Source organism: Notolepis coatsorum (assembly GCF_963971535.1).
Source record: "Notolepis coatsorum genome assembly, chromosome: 1".
Classification (NCBI taxonomy): domain Eukaryota; kingdom Metazoa; phylum Chordata; class Actinopteri; order Aulopiformes; family Paralepididae; genus Notolepis; species Notolepis coatsorum.
Genome location: NC_140165.1, coordinates 301,143,514 through 301,162,102, shown reverse-complemented (window position 1 = coordinate 301,162,102; position 18,589 = coordinate 301,143,514).

Below are 18,589 nucleotides of genomic sequence, written 5' to 3'. Positions count from 1 at the left end.
CTGCAGCCTCAGTGATAGGTTTGACCCGAGCGAGTTGGCTAGAATTGATTTACCATGCTGCACTGAGATACATATCAAATGCACCCTATAGGACTCATCATTTCACACTGTATAGCCTAACTGGATGGTCCTCACTTACAATGCGCAGGATGCAGCACTGGTTTATTTAATTGTATAAAGCCATTTTAGGCAAACTACCACTGTATATATATGTGCCAGATTTTTACCAGTTTGCGACTCTTACAACCTCAGATCAGATCCAGTGCCTGGATACGGTTCCAGGTACCTGCTGTGTGGACTGAGGCTGGAAAAAGGAGTATTTTTTTATTTTGGTCCTTGGTCTTGGAATGACCTTCAGTCAAGCCTCAAACTGATGGCACTCGTTCCTTTAGCCAGTTTTAAACGGATGTTATCTGAGGTCCTTACCACCAGCTGCTCATGTAGTAATGAGTAATGTATAGGGGTGTAACGATGCATTGATTAATCGAAATGCATCGATTCTAATGTGACGATTCAACTGCATCGATTTGAAAATGTTAGAATCGATTATAATCGAAATTAATCGAAATAAAAAAGAAATTGTTTTTAATATTTTTTTTTGTGTGTTGTTTTTATTGACCTATAGTCCATTCATGTTGAGTGAATCAGTTCCACCAGCCACATTTGTGTATTCAAATTATTATTATTTTTTTTATAAACTCGCCGCTGTCACCCCTGTGCTCAAAAAACCTACCCTCGACCCATCCAACCTCTCCAACTACCGCCCTATCTCAAATCTCCTTTTCTTCTCTAAAACACTTGAGCGCATTGCTGCCTCCCAACTCCACTCCCATCTCCAGTCCAACACCCTCTATGAACCCCTTCAGTCTGGCTTCCGTCCAGCTCACAGTACTGAAACTGCACTGGTAAAAGTAATCAACAACCTCCTCATTTCCGCTGACTCTGGTGCCCTCAACATCCTGATCCTACTCGATCTTAGTGCAGCCTTTGACACAGTGTGTCATTCTATCCTCCTCCAAAGACTGCACCAACTGGGTGTTGAGGGCACAGCACTCGACTGGTTTTCCTCCTATCTCACTGACAGACATCAATTCATCTCCCTCTCCGGCCACACTTCTTCCCACTCCTCAGTCACACAGGGGTCCCCCAAGGCTCAGTCCTCGGCCCCCCACCAGAGGAAGCTCAACAAATCATGTTAAACCCATATTCGGCTCAAACAAGGGACTAAACACGTTTCGCAATTATGCCACATCAATGTGGAACGCCCTACCCAAAGCTGTAAAGGAATGTGAATCCCTACCCACATTCAAAACCGCTCTTAAAGAGCACCTACGGGAGGCTGCAATTCGAAACTGGCCACCGTAAATGCCCAAATCCCCCACCACCTCCTAATAGACCGCATGTATATATTCTCTCCCCGCCGTATGTATATTTCTCTCCCACCCACGGTACCCACCCCCTCCAAATGCAGTCTCCTCACCACCGGTCCGTATGTATATTTCTCTCCCACCCACCCACCCCCTCCTAATGTACAGTCCCCTCCCCATCATATGTATATACTCTGTCAGGATCTATGGGTAACAGTGCTGTATATTTGAATACCGTTTATGTCACAAATGTATCAGTACTAAATACCTGTATGTCCCTATGCCATAAATGTCATGTATGTTGTGTATGTCATAAATATCGATATGAATTGAAAATGGGGGGGAACGTCTTTCTCTGGTCTGCATCCCCTTAACAATTGTGTGTATTGAGCCGTACTGTATTGTACCCATTCTGCAATCTGTTAAATAAAGTTTTCATTCATTCGTTCATTCATTCATTCATTCATTCATTCATTCATTCATGCTCTTCATCTGCTACATTCTCCCCCTCGGTCACATCATTCGCAAATACAACCTCAACTTCCACTGCTACGCTGACGACACCCAAATATACATCAGCACACAATCCCCTCACAACCCACCCCTCAGTCACATTGAGTCCTGCATCACCGAACTTCAAACCTGGATGACTCATAACCTCCTCAAATTAAACAGTGACAAGACGGAACTCTTCATCATCGGCACCAAAACCACCCTCAGTAAATCCGGACCCATCACACTCTCCATCAATGATTCTACCCTCCCCCCTAGTCCGCAACCTTGGTGTCATCCTTGACCCCACCCTCTCATTTGACCCCCATGTCCGCTCCATTGTTAAAACCTCTTACTTCCACCTCCGCAACATTGCCAAAATTCATCACTGCCTCCCCCCCCCGCCGCTGAATCCCTCATACATGCTTTCATCTCCTCCCACCTCGACTATTGCAACTCCCTCCTCACTGGCATCACCTCCCGCTCCCTCCATAAACTGCAGATGGTCCAAAACTCAGCCGCCCGCCTCCTCACTAACACCCAGTCCCGTGAACACATCACTCCTGTCCTCCACTCTCTCCACTGGCTCCCGATCAAGGAACGCATCAACTTCAAAACACTACTCCTCACCTTCAAAGCCCTCCATAGCCTGGCCCCCCCTCTATCTGACTGATCTCCTTCTTCCTTACCGCCCCACCCGTTCCCTCCGGTCCTCCTCCACTGCCTCCCTTACTGTCCTGTCATCCAAGCTCATAAACTTTGGTGATCGGGCCTTCTCACGCACTGCATCTCGACTCTGGAACTCCCTCCCTCAGACCATCAGAGACTCCCCCACACTCTCCACCTTCAAATCCCGCCTCAAAACCCACCTGTTCGCCCTAGCCTTCAACCTTCCCCAACCTTAACCCCCCCCTCCAACCTGTTTTGATCTTTGTTACTGTGGCCTTATGTTTTCTGTGTATCATGCTGTTCTCCCTGTTTCCCCGTGGTCTTATGTTCCTTTTGTTTCTTTGTTTTCTCTGTTTTCCCCACCTAATGTCTGCGACTTTGGGTTCCTGAGAAGCGCTTTATAAATACAATGAATTATTATTATTATTATTATTATTATTATAAAGTGGAATAAAGATAGGCTCCATGTCTCCCTCGAAATTCTACGATTATTATTCAATTTATTTATTCTAAATTGTCTGTTTTGCTGTCAATAACTGCCACAAACCCCAGGTTATTTTCAATGTTCTTAACTCTCTCACCAACCCCCATGATGTTTCCCCTGTTGTGCCATCATCTCGCTCTCTGTAAACGTTTTCTAAAATCTCTGCTCAGACCAGTTCTCACTGCAGCATATTCAGCCCCTCCCCCTCCTCTACACTGTTTTCGAGCAGTTTGAGCCGGTTTCTCTCTCCTCTCTCTCTGACATAGTTAAGCACCTGCAGCCCCCAAACTGCCCCTCAGATAGCCTTCCCTCTCGCCTTCTTAAAGAAGTGCTTGATTCGGTCTTGCCTATTATTTTAGTGTTGATAAACTCCTCTCTCAGCTCTGGCTGTGTCCTAACTGCCTTCAAACATGCTGTGGTACAACCCCTGATTAAAAAGAAAAACCTTGATCCCTCTATTCTCTCTAACTTCAGGCCCATCTCTCAACTACCTTTTCTGTCCAAAGTCCTGGAGCGAGCAGTATACACCCAGTTACAATTGTTTTTAGATGCACACAAAATCCATGAAGAATTTCAGTCTGGCTTTAGACCGCGCCATAGCACTGAAACAGCCCTCCTGAGAGTTCTTAATGGCCTCATTTTAGCTGCTGATTCTGGCAATCCCGCCATTCTCTTGCTCTTAGATCTCACAGCCGCGTTCAACACCATAGATCACACTGTCCTACTGTCGCGGCTTGAAAAATATGTTGGCATCACAGGCGTCGCCCTAAGTTGGTTCAAGTCCTACCTGACTGGTTGGAGCTTTTCAGTTCAGCTAGGAGAATTCTTCTCATCTGCGGCCGCTCTTACCTGTGGGGTGCCCCAGGGGTCGATAATGGGCCCCATCCTTTTTTTATTATGTTGCCCTTAGGCTCAACCCTTTCTAAACACAACATGTCCTTCCACTGCTTTGCAGACAATGTGCAGATCTACCTACCCTTAACCCTTTCACTGCCGCGCGATAGCGGGTTAAGCCTTTCACTGCCGTGCAACAGCGGGTTAACCCTGTCACTGCCACGCGGCAGCGGGTTAACCCTTTCACTGCCACGTGACAGAAGGTTAACCCTTTACTATCACTTTGCTTGGCCGATATCAAAAACCTAAACAAGCGCAAAACCGAAATAATTTTTTTTGGAAATGCTTCTGTTGACCCTACTGTTGATGCCTAGGTCCTCTGGTCTCCAATATCCGCTCCTCCATCAGAAACCTTGGAGTAATCTTCAACAGTGCTTTTACATTTTATAAACAGGTTAACTCAGTGGTTAAAACTAGCTTTTGCCACCTCAGACTCCTGGCTAAGACCAAAGCCTATCTCTCCCAGAGTGATCTGGAGAGGGTAATCCATGCCTTAATTTCAACTACGACTATTGAAATGCGCTGTATGTTGGCATTGACCACTTGCTGCTCCGTCGCCTACAATTGGTCCAAAATGCGGCTGCCCGTCTTCTCACTGGTACCAAAAAGCGTGACCACATTACACCAGTCCTGGCTTCACTCCACTGGCTCCCCGTCCGATTTTATATGCTGCTGACTGTTTTTAAAGCTCTAAATGGGCTGGCTCCATTGTACCTGCCTGAGCTCCTGCGCCACCACATCCTGCTGACCAGCTGCTGCTGGAGGTGCCCAGGACCAGGCTCAAAACCAGGTGAGACAGAGCCTTCTCTGCTGCAGTCCCTCGGCTCTGGAACAGATCTGCATATCCCTCACATTATATCTGCCCAGAGCCTAGAAGCCTAGCCTCTTAAGCTGCAACGTCTCTCATATGGGATGTTTTTCGGACTTTTTGCAACCGGCACTTTGGCGACCCCTAGTGGCTCGGGTGTGCATATTTTGTAATACAATATATATATCGAATTGATGGCTTATTTGTTGCCTGTCGATAGCGACAAAATCCGACAAAATCCGTTCAGCGGTTCTCGAGTTACATGCCGGTATTTGAGGCTTGTGCAAAGTACACGGTATTGCGCAAAATACCACTCCCGACTCAGGCTGCAGTAGTTCCGTCAATCTAGATCCGATCTCGAAAATGATTGTGGATCGTTGTAGCCAATGAGTGTGGCTTTCCAATGATACCCCACATGGGGATCTACATAAAAAAAAACACGAAAAAACACGAAAACAGGAAGAGCAAAACGGCCGAATGAATTGAAGTCTATGAGAAAACTGAGTTCTATTTCATTATGGCTCCGCTCAGCATCAGTTGCATATATCTCGCTTCAGTGGATATGCACTGAATAAATTTCAAAATGTACCTTTACATACCAACATCCGTCTGACCACACCCCCATCTGCTGCCTACATAAGCAGGGGTGGGGCCACACACTCATCTCCTTCTCAAATTTCATCCACAATATAGTGCCTGTATACCACCACTTGGCGAGGAAGAAAGTATTAGCTGGAGAAAGGAAAACAGAAGAACAAGGAGATACGTTGACATTATATCTTTATTTTCTCTCTCACTATTTTCGAGAAAATACGGCGATATTGTCTTCGTCACTGGAGTGTCTGGAAGATGATGATCATTCTAAATCTCCACCGGTTTTTTCGTATTAGGGGCTCACGTCGCTGATATACTCCCCATCGGCAGTCCTCCTTGCTGCGGCTGGATAGGTCATTGAACCTCCGGTTATACAGCTGGACTGTGGAAGGCACCGTCTGTTGTGAGGGACTGGTTGTTTTCGAGCCTGGGTGAGTAATGTTTTGCTTGCGAGCGCCAGTTGTCTGTTAGTGCTATGGGGGCTAGCTGACCATTTTTACGAAAGCCGGCCCCAGATTAGGGTCCTCTGTTCGGCCTCTTAGGCGACGGCGGAGGATCTTGGTCTGAAGCCCATGATGGCTTATTTGTTGCCTGTCGATAGCGACAAAATCCGACAAAATCCGTTCAGCGGTTCTCGAGTTACATGCCGGTATTTGAGGCTTGTGCAAAGTACACGGTATTGCGCAAAATACCACTCCCGACTCAGGCTGCAGTAGTTCCGTCAATCTAGATCCGATCTCGAAAATGATTGTGGATCGTTGTAGCCAATGAGTGTGGCTTTCCAATGATACCCCACATGGGGATCTACATAAAAAAAACACGAAAAAACACGAAAACAGGAAGAGCAAAACGGCCGAATGAATTGAAGTCTATGAGAAAACTGAGTTCTATTTCATTATGGCTCCGCTCAGCATCAGTTGCATATATCTCGCTTCAGTGGATATGCACTGAATAAATTTCAAAATGTACCTTTACATACCAACATCCGTCTGACCACACCCCCATCTGCTGCCTACATAAGCAGGGGTGGGGCCACACACTCATCTCCTTCTCAAATTTCATCCACAATATAGTGCCTGTATACCACCACTTGGCGAGGAAGAAAGTATTAGCTGGAGAAAGGAAAACAGAAGAACAAGGAGATACGTTGACATTATATCTTTATTTTCTCTCTCACTATTTTCGAGAAAATACGGCGATATTGTCTTCGTCACTGGAGTGTCTGGAAGCTGATGATCATTCTAAATCTCCACCGGTTTTTTCGTATTAGGGGCTCACGTCGCTGATATACTCCCCATCGGCAGTCCTCCTTGCTGCGGCTGGATAGGTAATTGAACCTCCGGTTATACAGCTGGACTGTGGAAGGCACCGTCTGTTGTGAGGGACTGGTTGTTTTCGAGCCTGGGTGAGTAATGTTTTGCTTGCGAGCGCCAGTTGTCTGTTAGTGCTATGGGGGCTAGCTGACCATTTTTACGAAAGCCGGCCCCAGATTAGGGTCCTCTGTTCGGCCTCTTAGGCGACGGCGGAGGATCTTGGTCTGAAGCCCATGATGGTCAACTAGTGGGCCGCGACCAGGACCTGGTGAAGCCAGGATTCTCTGGACAAGCGGATGCTTCTCTGTCCCGTGCAGGCCCCATCTTTCACTTGAGTGGAAGTACACCCTAAACGAGGAAATGTGGACATGGATGTTCGTTATCGGAAGATCCATGTTCAAGTCGGCTGCAGCCCAGATGGGACTTGTGCCGGCTCCGCCGTATGTCTAGTAAAATCACCGTTGTAAACTGTGTGGACATTTCTTTTTCTCTGCTCTCTTAAAGGATGAGGAGGGTTTCAGACGGCGGCCTGTCTGAAGTGTGGCTTGTTATGTTGTTGTGTACAGTTCAGGTGATAGCTGCTTAGCTTGCGTGCTAGTTGTGGCCTACCTGTTAGCCAGTCAGCTGTTAGCTGCGGCGCTAGCCCGTTGTGTCACTAGGCTAGGAAACGTTAGCTTGTTGCTATCAGTCGAGAGCGGCTGTTAGCTTAATGCTACACTGTTGAACGTTGCTATGACTATAACATGCCTTAAACACTCTGACTACGACGTCATCTTTGACAGAGGATGTTAGTCGAACCTACACCGGGAGCCCTGCCAGCAAGGACTGCGTCAACATGGAGAAACGTAGCGGCTGGGTGGCGCAGCGACGTTACCCTCGTCGCCAACATAGGAGATGTCGTGTTCAACTTCGGTGTCCCGTTAACCAGATTGCAGTTCTCTTGGCCTGCGCTCAGGGTAGGAGTCCCGACCGGACTTTAAACACTTCTTCTTTCCTTCCCTTCTAAATGTTTTGTAATAACGATGTTTTCCAAAACGTGTGTTGCTGCAATACATTGAGGATACGACGTGTGTTGTGTGTGAATTGTCTTGTCACTGGTATAGCTTCTCTCTCCATAGAAATCGGGTTGTTGTTTACATGTGTAAAAATTATCTGGTTAGTTGTGATGAGAACATGTGTGTTCATGTTACGTGAACTCACAACTAAGGGGGTTAATTAACCTATGAAGCTATGCTTAGTGACATGTGATTGAGGAATGAATAATTTTCTCAGCCTGTAATGACAATGAACAGTGTGTTCACATATTAACAGGGTTACCTGTTCAACTTGGTCGTATCAAGGGTAAGGAAGGAGGGGTGATCCCCCCCGGTTCCCTGGGGCTTCCCCCACCCTCCTCTCAGACATGTTGTTTACAATGTATTGTGTCACTGTGTTTGTGGGGATACGATGTAACCCTCAGCTTAATTGCTGGGGTTGTGCTTTCCGCTTGAGAAACAATTTTTTCCTAAAGAAAAGATTGTTTGGTCACTTATCACGTGTGCTTAGCAAGGCCTGTGGCCAATACATAATCGAGGATTCTGTATTCTCTCGTTATGAAAAACGGCGTTCCTCTGTAGCAAGAGTGTACTTTTGCCATTTTTTGTTGTGATGAAGGGTTGTGTGTGTCTTGTGATCTACAACTGGGTTAGGTTGGCCCACAGAAGCACATGTGTAAGTCTGGTACCGGGGCTCTTAAAGGGGGCCCTCTCTGTTCTGTGTTTTTTCCTTAGTAAAAATCAGATAGCAGGTTAGCACATGAGCTATGTGAGGCTGTTCGATGCTTCATGTAGCAGGCTATGACTGTGTCATGCTCTACTTGTCATTACATCGTATCATGGGTGTGGGGTCGTAAAGGGGTGAACTGGTAATCCTTTCCTTCCCTTTTCTGATTGGTCAGGGGTTAAAACCTCCTGTCCTTCAAGGTTCCTGTCGCGTTGCTGTTCGGCACGTTACAGGGTAAGACGGGGGGGGGGGGGGAGTTTCCTGGTCCCACGCCCTGGAAGATTGGGCGTGTGCACCGCGGAAATCCCCCCGCCATAGAGTACGTCACTGAGCGCGTCTCTGTTGGTAAGACTTCCGTGGGTTGTTCAGGTCCATGTTATGGATCTGTTTCAGGGAGTTGTCAGAGCTCCTCCTCACGAAGCTCCTCCTCGGGGAGAAGTGCCTTCTGTGAGTTCGGACTCTCCTTCCCTGTGAGGGAGCCTCCTCAGAGTTTCAGAGCCTCCTCCTCAGATTGGCAAGGTGAGTAGAATTCAAAAAGGAGTTCTGCTCTATTGTGTGTATTCGATTCAATTCGATTATTGAGTGTGTATTGGTTCAGTGCCTCCTCCTCGGAGAGCCCTAACCCAAGTGTTACATAGCTCAATGTTGCAATATATTCTTTTCAATCTATACAGCTCGCGTGGGAAGTCTCTCTGGGGATTTCCGTCTCCTCCCTGTGGCGAAGGTGGTGGGATGTAAAAATAAAAATAAAAATTACCCTCAGCTGCGTCACGTGGGATTCATGTCAGTCTGTGTTTCTTTCTTTTTTAAATAAAAAGAGGAAGGAACATGAAGCACGACGGCTCCGTGTCGTTCTCCCAGGCGACTTGGAGGAACAATGTTTGGTGTCTTGCTAGACTATCCATTGATGTGTTTGGGTCTCGACGCGTACATAGTGCTGGCTCGGGGTGTTCTGTTAAGAATCACGCAGGGGCTAAGTGCGCCTTGGTTGCTCGTTATTAAAACAGCGTTTTTATAGGGCAACTGGGATGGAGTTTTGTCTCTTCCGAGCGCCAGTTTACTAGGTTGTCTCGATGAATTCATATCTGGGGGATGTTAACGGAATAGATCAGAACATAGGTAGAGGGGTCTCACGCCCTTGGGGTGGGCCACTGAGCGCGGTACAAATGGGACCGTCTGGGTGGCGCCCTCTTTTCATGTTTTAGATCGACAGGCATACCTACCCCCTCTTCTGGAGTGGGCATGCCGGCGTGGTTAGGGCACGGGACTGGTCTGGTCGCGCTGGTCCAGGTCAGTTAACCCGTTGTCCGCCGGGGATGCAGATCTGCTGTTCTGGTACCCTGAGGGACTTGTGCTTTTTTCGGGGGGAAAAATGCCGGGTCGGCCCGGGTGTCACAGGGTTAGGCGTTATGGAGACCCTTTGTTGGGTACATGTTGTACTCTGCACTATCGTAATGGCTTACGGCCATACCAACCTGTACACGCCCGATCTCGTCCGATCTCGGAAGCTAAGCAGGTTCGGTCCTGGTTAGTACTTGGTTGGGAGACCGCCTGGGAATACCAAGTGCGGTGAGCTTAGGGCTGGTTCTCCATTCTTTTCGCTCCTCTCTCACGCGTGGCGAAGAGGGGGCTGTTGGGGTGGTCTTTGCACCTCCTCTGGTAACCCTGTGCTTCCCGAGCCGCCGGGCCCGGTCCGAAGTAATGTTTCGTCGACCCGTAGGCCTGGTGTTGTGAAGGATCAGATTAAACCGAATATATATATTTATTTATGGATATATATTTAATAGTATTTGTATATCGTTTGATATCCCTTGTATATTCCTTGTACATATACACGGAATATCCCTTTATTCTACTACAGCCCATAATAGTTCATTCTCTTATTGGACAAAAGGACCAGGCGCCAGGGACAAGCCCCTGGCGTTCAAGTTCAAAGGTACCGACGAGACATGCCCTTACTAGCCCCAGCTCCGCGCAGGAATACGGCTACCGAAAGCAGAGCGGCACTACTTGTCCACTGTGCATATAAATATGGCGCAAGAAATGTAGAATTCCTCTTAGTCCTTTACCCTTCTACCCAACTAAGTAACAAGACGTGAAGCCTCACCCCACGATACCGCGTGCGGTGTAGTACGGCCTGTTTGGCCTTAGAATAGCATTGAGACCTCGTGCGAATTAATAGCTGAATTGCCAGAGTTTGGCACCGTATTTCTATTAAGTAATAATAGTCTATTATGTATGGTGCATCGTTCGGTTAGAGTTCTAAAGTGAGCAGCACCCCCATCGCTTCCTCGCGTTATCTAGAGTCTTAACCAGGTTGGGCAGACCACACGTGGTGCTTTCATCCGAGGAGTTCTAGGCGAGGACGAGTGGACCTGCACATTGGATTACCTACCCCGACGACTGCTGAGCCCTATACGGCATGGAATATCTATTTGCTTTGGTGCTTTGATTTGTGGAGCGGATAATCGCCAACACCGGTGAGTGTTGGATTTACCCCGAGAGGAGCCAAGGTGAGACGGCGCTCAGACCAGACTGAGGTCGCCTCGCTTCTTCTTCGTTGTGGACTTACAGCTACAGCTACAGCTATCGTCTACAAGAGAGCCCAAGTGTATTCATCTGTGGATCAAGGTTCTACGGGCACTGTGTTCTGTACCTGAACTCTCCCTAGAAATCGTTGACCAGACGGGATACAGCCGACGGCTCTCCTACCCCCCCTACTGGCTTACAACCGGCGGGACCCCTTCAGTATATTATCCAGCTATAATCATTAAGTGACCATCGTTATAATTCCCTAAGAGCCAGGTTGTATACTTGCTTCCTGTGTAACCAGAGATTGGACATTCAGTGTTGATTTGCCTACGAATACTCATTTGCCTTACAAGTGCATTCAAATCATAAATGTAATAAGTAATTATTATATGTACCTTTTGCTATATATTAAATATTTGACTATTACCTTTGTGTGGACCTGATTTCATATGTGGGAAAGTGTTCATCATACTTAGATATCGTGTACTGTATGGCCAGTAGTTAAAGTACATAAAGCGGTAGTGGTTTAATGATACCATACTTATCAATACAGTCAGGGAATTGTACCCCTCAGTTACAATTGGTCCTTCGAGCCGGAGGGTAATTAGTGTAATATTAATATAGTGGTATTAATATTGAAATGGCCTATGATGAACACTCCACGAAACGGTCCTCCTAAAGTAGAACGCCCGCAACGTAGACGACAGCCACCTCAGTACTTAGAGGATTACGCTGTCAGTAAACTACCTAGTCTTCTACAAACAGTAAACGCGGTAAAAGTAGAAAGTAAAATTATGTCCGACCCTATCGACCAGGATACCCCGACCACAGAGGCCCTAGTGGGTTCTAATGTAACTGACCAAGCTCACGGTGGGGACCAGGAGGGAACTGACACGACTTTACCCCCCGCCAAGACCGAAGAAGTAGTCCCCCCAGAGCTCCGGGAGGAAGACAACCCTCCAGAGGTGGAACTCTGCACGGAAAACAAGATGAGGAGAGCGCCGAGGAGATAGAGCTCCAGGACTCCCCAACGAGTACAGCCAGGAGCGGCTCACCTCTACAAGCGTCTTCCCCCAGCGAGGCGGAGAGGATGCTGTCACAGGCGTTCTTCGCCAGCCTGACAGCCTCTACCGAACGCGATCGACTTCAGGGTGAACGCGATCAACTTCAGGGTGAACGCGATCGACTCCAAGCGCAGCAACGGAGCGAAGAAGAGCACATACGTCTGGAGCTGAGACGCCTTCAGACGGAAGAGAATATGGCAAGAGACCGGGCCGACACCCAGCGTGCCGCTGCCGGTGCCCAAAGAGAAGCAGATCTCACCAAGCGCGAAGCCGAGCGCGACAGACTACAAGCCGAGCGCGACAGACTACAAGCGCAGCTAATGGAGCAGCTGATCACCAGGGCAACACCCCCTCCCTCCACAAGGGGTTCCAGAGCCTCGTCAAGACACACGTCAAGGGCACCCTCCCCTAACCGAGCAGGCGACCTTGAACTCGACCACCAGAGAGAGTCTACACCCCCCTCCGAACTCATTCCCCGACCGGTCCAAGTGAGACCCAGCTACAAGGAAGGAACAGCGGACACCGCGGAGAGGCTAAATAGACGACTACAGGATCTAGGTGACCTGGCAGAAGAAGAAGAGGGAGAAGAGGAGAGTCAAGCCCGACAGCAGCACATTACTCCACAGGACCAGGAGGTCCAGTACAGCCCAGGCTATACCCCCGCGGCTCTGCGCTACAGACCCCCGACTCGACTCACGGGTGAGCATGACGCACGACCAGTCCCGAGGAATAGCACCTGGACCAGCGGGCCATGGTACCCTGCCAGTACCAGCCCACCGAGAGGCGTAAGAAGAGACTCGCCCAGGAGGCCTCTCTTCCAACGCTCACCGATGTGCCAGCCATCCATGGCGTCATACATTGGAACACCGACGTTTCCAGACTTCACCCATGAGAATCGAGCACAGTACACGGAGCTCCGGATGTGCTTAGAGACAATGATGGTGGATGTCGCGGATGAACGCCACAAGTATGCAATATTATTGAAGCACCTGAAAGTGCCCCGAGCGCACAACATAGCGCTGGCCTATGCCACCTCTACGACCCCATACACCGCGGCTCTAGCAGCGCTGGACCAGAGATATGGACGTATATGGGATTACGTAATACAGGAGATAAGGCATATTGACCGCCTACCCCCAGCAACAGACAATCGCTCACTAGACGACCTGTCTATAAAAGTACAATCCCTGGTAGGGATGCTGGGGGCGCAACGAGAAAAGGGTATGCACGAACTATACGCAAACTCGAACGTCGAGAGGATTTTAGAGAAGCTGCCGCCCGCCCGACAGGAGCGCTTCAGGCGGCAAAGAGACCACCGTGATCCTAACGGTCCCGAGCCATCCCTCCTGGACTTAGCCGACTTCCTGGCGAGAGAAGTCAGCAGCCAAGCTCAAGCTCCAGAGAGGGACCTAGGAGAGTAAACGATGGCCGAAGATCGGTGACTGTCATGCACCAATCAGAATCAGTACCGAGCAGCAAGAACCACAGTACCCTCTCGATGAAAGAGAAGTGGAAGATGGTGTGCCCGTACTGCGAGAAGGAACACTGGTTGTCACAATGTGACCAGTTCAAGAAGATGACCGCTGAAGAAACAAGTCACTGGATAAAGTCCAACAGGCGCTGTTACCGATGTGCGCGCAGTCACATGGCAGCCGAGTGCCGCCTAAAGAAGAGGTGTAGTCGGTGTGACGGAGCCCATCTGGATGTCCTACACGACAGTAACAAAAGAAAGCCTGTACCATCCAGCAGCACAAAGGCAAGTGTTATGTACATTGACCCCGCTAGCAGCAGCGGCGCCCAGGTGCTCTTAAAGGTGGTCCGTGTAACACTGAGTTACCAAGATAAGATCATGGACACTTACGCCGTCCTTGATGACGGTTAAGAGAAGACCCTTCTCCTCGCGTCCGCTGCGGCCCAGCTGGGGCTACGGGGGAGCGAGAACCAGATGACTATTCGGACAATAAGACGAGATCTAAAGACGATAAAGGGCGAGAATGTCTCCTTCACTATCGCAGCAAGCGGGCAGCCCGAGAGACGGTACAGGATTACCAATGCTTTCACCAGCCAAGAAATAGGACTATCGCAGTACACCTACCCCATCGCCAAGCTGATGGAGAAATATGTGCACCTGCGCCAACTACCTATCCCGCTCATAGACGGTGCCACCCCGACCCTGCTGATAGGCTCCGACCATGCAGACCTCATAGTCCCGATAGACCGGGTCCACACAGGACCCAGAGGCTGTCCTGCAGCAGTCGAGACCCGCCTAGGATGGACATTACAAGGCCCCCTCGCTAAGTCTCTTAACCGAACAGCAGCCACTAACTGCCTCCACTCCAGAGCGACAGAAGGAGACACCACACTCCTGCAGCATGTCGAGAGGCTATGGACACTAGAGACAATGCCCTTTAAGAACGAAAAGAAAGACATTCGTTCTAAGGAAGATACCTACGCTATAGCCCTCCTCGAGCACGGGACAAAGAGAGTCAACGTCAACGGAGTGATGAGATACGCAACTCCACTCCTGAGGCGAGAGGGAATGCCCACCTTTCGCGCTACAAAAGAGGCGACGGAGCGGTATCTATTGAACACAGAGCGGCGCCTAGCCAAAGACCCCGCTCAAGAAGCTGTGTACCGCGCTGAGATTAACAAATTAATCACAGCGGGACACATAAAGAAAATTGACATTAAAGAGGCCGATCAGACGACCGAATCATGGTACGTGCCGCACCACAAGGTCCACCACAACGGCAAGGATCGCATTGTGTTTAACTGCAGCTACCAGATCGGATCACAAAATCTGAATAAAGAACTCTTGGCCGGCCCAACACTCGGCCCCTCCCTACTAGGCGTGCTACTACGCTTCCGCCAGGACAAAGTGGCTATCAGCGGCGACATCAAAGGGATGTTCCTGCAGGTGAGACTAGTGGAGGAGGACAAGCCCCTGCTTGGCGACACCTGGATGGCGACCATCCCAGGAGAAGCCCAAGAAATGACACTAGGACTAGTCTGGCGCTTCAAAACAGACTCGCTACATTATAGACACAAACCCCTGATCAAGGAGCAGGGAAGGTCGACGGCAATACCGACCACCAGACGGAGTGTATACAGAACACTCGCCAGACAATATGACCCGTTGGGATGTATTCTACCTTACACCACCAGGGCAAAGATGATTGTAAGAGCGCTATGGGACAAAGACCAGGGCTGGGACGATCCCATACCCGAACACCTTGCATCCACATGGAGAGAGTGGGAGACGGAACTCCGCTCACTCCCAGGTGTTAATATACGCCGCAGCTACTTCCCACCCACAGTGAGGCCAGAGACATGCAAGATCGACCTGCACGTATTCAGCGACGCCTCCGAAGTAGCCTATGGTTCGGTGGCTTACTTGCGTGCCCGAGAGGAGGGAGGAGAAATACATACTGCTTTCATCCTGGCTCGCTCAAGAATAGCCCCACGCAAGCAACAATCTATCCCGCGCCTAGAGCTCTGCGCAGCCCTAGCAGGAGCGCAGCTCGCCACGTTAATCCAACGTGAACTCACCATCCCGGTGCAAAGAACAATCCTGTGGTCAGACTCCACGACCGTACTCACATGGATCCGGTCTGATTCGTGCAGATACAAGGTCTTCGTGGGAGTCAGAGTCACCGAGATTCAAGAGTTAACAGAAGTAACCAGCTGGCGGTATGTGGACACCAAACACAACCCAGCTGACGTCATCACCCGGGGAATGTCCCTGGATGACCTCACCCGTCACAACCTCTACAGTGACGGGCCAGAGTTCCTCAAGCTCCCCGAAGAAGAGTGGCCTACACCCACCCCACGGGAGGCGAGTAAAGAGGAGGCAGAGAACAAGAAACCTATGTTCTGTGGGTTGACACACACACTCGTCCCCACAGACCTGGTTCTAGACGATTGCCTCACCCTAGAGAGTGCGCAGCTAAAGACATTTCTGTGGCACCACCCAGAGGTTCAGCCCACAACTGACATTTCAGCAGCTGACTACGAAGAAGCAGAACTCCTTCTACTACAACGAGCCCAGAGAGACTCGTTCCCCGATGAGCTAGCCTGTCTACAGGGAGCAAAGCCCGTCCCATCAGACAGCAGACTGCTTCATCTAGCCCCCGAGAGCGACGCCCATAATCTCATCAGAGTGGGTGGTCGTCTGCGGAGAGCCCCAGACCTACCGGATGACGTTAAGTACCCGATAGTCTTGAACAGCCGACACAAGGTCACAGAGCTGATCATAAAGAAATACGACGAGGATGTGCACCACGCAGGGGCAGAGAGAATCTTCGCGGAGATCAGACGTCGTTATTGGATACTGCAAGGGAGAGAAGCAGTGCGGCGCTTCCAGCGAACCTGTCTAGACTGCCGTAAGTGGCGCGCGCAGCCCAGTATACCCCGGATGGCTGACCTACCTCCCTGTCGCCTCCGACTCGGCGACAAGCCCTTTCACTCCACCGGTATGGACTGTTTTGGCCCGCTGTATATAAAGAGAGGAAGAGGAACCGAGAAGCGGTGGGGTATTGTATTCAAATGCATGACCACCAGAGCGATACATATCGAACTCCTCCCAACCATGAGCACAGACTCATTCCTTATGGCCTTCCGAAGATTCACATCACGGAAAGGAAAACCGTCTACATTGTTGTCCGATCACGGGACAAACTTCAAAGGCGGAGAAAGAGAGCTGAGAGAGAGCTTCCAAGCTATGGGCCCAGAACTTAAGACCCACCTCGCTCCATCCCAGATTGACTTCCAGTTTAATCCCCCGAACGCACCTCACTTCGGTGGAACCTGGGAACGAGAAGTACGTTCCATAAAGACAGCCCTGTACGCCGTGCTTGGGGCCCAGACCGTGGCGGAAGAAGTCCTGATGACAGTCCTCACGGAGATCGAGGGAGTATTGAACTCAAAGCCCCTCGGTTACGTCTCAAGTGATGTAGCAGATGTCGACCCAGTCACCCCCAACACCCTCTTGATGGGGCGGCTGGACCCCGCGCTACCACAGACAATGTACAGGCCTGAAGAAGCGAACGGCCGAAGAATGTGGAGGTACAGCCAAGTACTGGCTGACAAGTTTTGGAACAGCTTCCTACTCCACTACCTACCGTCTCTACAGACCCGCCAGAAGTGGGTAAAAGAGAGAGACAATTTGACAGAAGGAACAGTTGTCATGATTATCGACCAGTCACTACCCCGAGCTATGTGGCCGGCTGGCCGCGTAAGCAAAGTGATCACCAGTGCCGATGGAAAGGTCCGAGCAGCTGAAGTGCTCGTCCAAGGGCGGACTTACACCCGACCCGTGGCGAGGCTAATAGAACTGCCAAGGCTCCCTGATACTATTGATGACGACCATGACCCCATGACTTTGTGAGTTGACTGACCCTTACAGCGGACATTGAGTAGTGGACAGTGCGGTTAATCTGTCTCTGCTTAGCTAATTAGGTGGGACTAATTAGGGGGCGGCTGATTAAACCGAATATATATATTTATTTATGGATATATATTTAATAGTATTTGTATATCGTTTGATATCCCTTGTATATTCCTTGTACATATACACGGAATATCCCTTTATTCTACTACAGCCCATAATAGTTCATTCTCTTATTGGACAAAAGGACCAGGCGCCAGGGACAAGCCCCTGGCGTTCAAGTTCAAAGGTACCGACGAGACATGCCCTTACTAGCCCCAGCTCCGCGCAGGAATACGGCTACCGAAAGCAGAGCGGCACTACTTGTCCACTGTGCATATAAATATGGCGCAAGAAATGTAGAATTCCTCTTAGTCCTTTACCCTTCTACCCAACTAAGTAACAAGACGTGAAGCCTCACCCCACGATACCGCGTGCGGTGTAGTACGGCCTGTTTGGCCTTAGAATAGCATTGAGACCTCGTGCGAATTAATAGCTGAATTGCCAGAGTTTGGCACCGTATTTCTATTAAGTAATAATAGTCTATTATGTATGGTGCATCGTTCGGTTAGAGTTCTAAAGTGAGCAGCACCCCCATCGCTTCCTCGCGTTATCTAGAGTCTTAACCAGGTTGGGCAGACCACACGTGGTGCTTTCATCCGAGGAGTTCTAGGCGAGGACGAGTGGACCTGCACATTGGATTACCTACCCCGACGACTGCTGAGCCCTATACGGCATGGAATATCTATTTGCTTTGGTGCTTTGATTTGTGGAGCGGATAATCGCCAACACCGGTGAGTGTTGGATTTACCCCGAGAGGAGCCAAGGTGAGACGGCGCTCAGACCAGACTGAGGTCGCCTCGCTTCTTCTTCGTTGTGGACTTACAGCTACAGCTACAGCTATCGTCTACAAGAGAGCCCAAGTGTATTCATCTGTGGATCAAGGTTCTACGGGCACTGTGTTCTGTACCTGAACTCTCCCTAGAAATCGTTGACCAGACGGGATACAGCCGACGGCTCTCCTACCCCCCCTACTGGCTTACAACCGGCGGGACCCCTTCAGTATATTATCCAGCTATAATCATTAAGTGACCATCGTTATAATTCCCTAAGAGCCAGGTTGTATACTTGCTTCCTGTGTAACCAGAGATTGGACATTCAGTGTTGATTTGCCTACGAATACTCA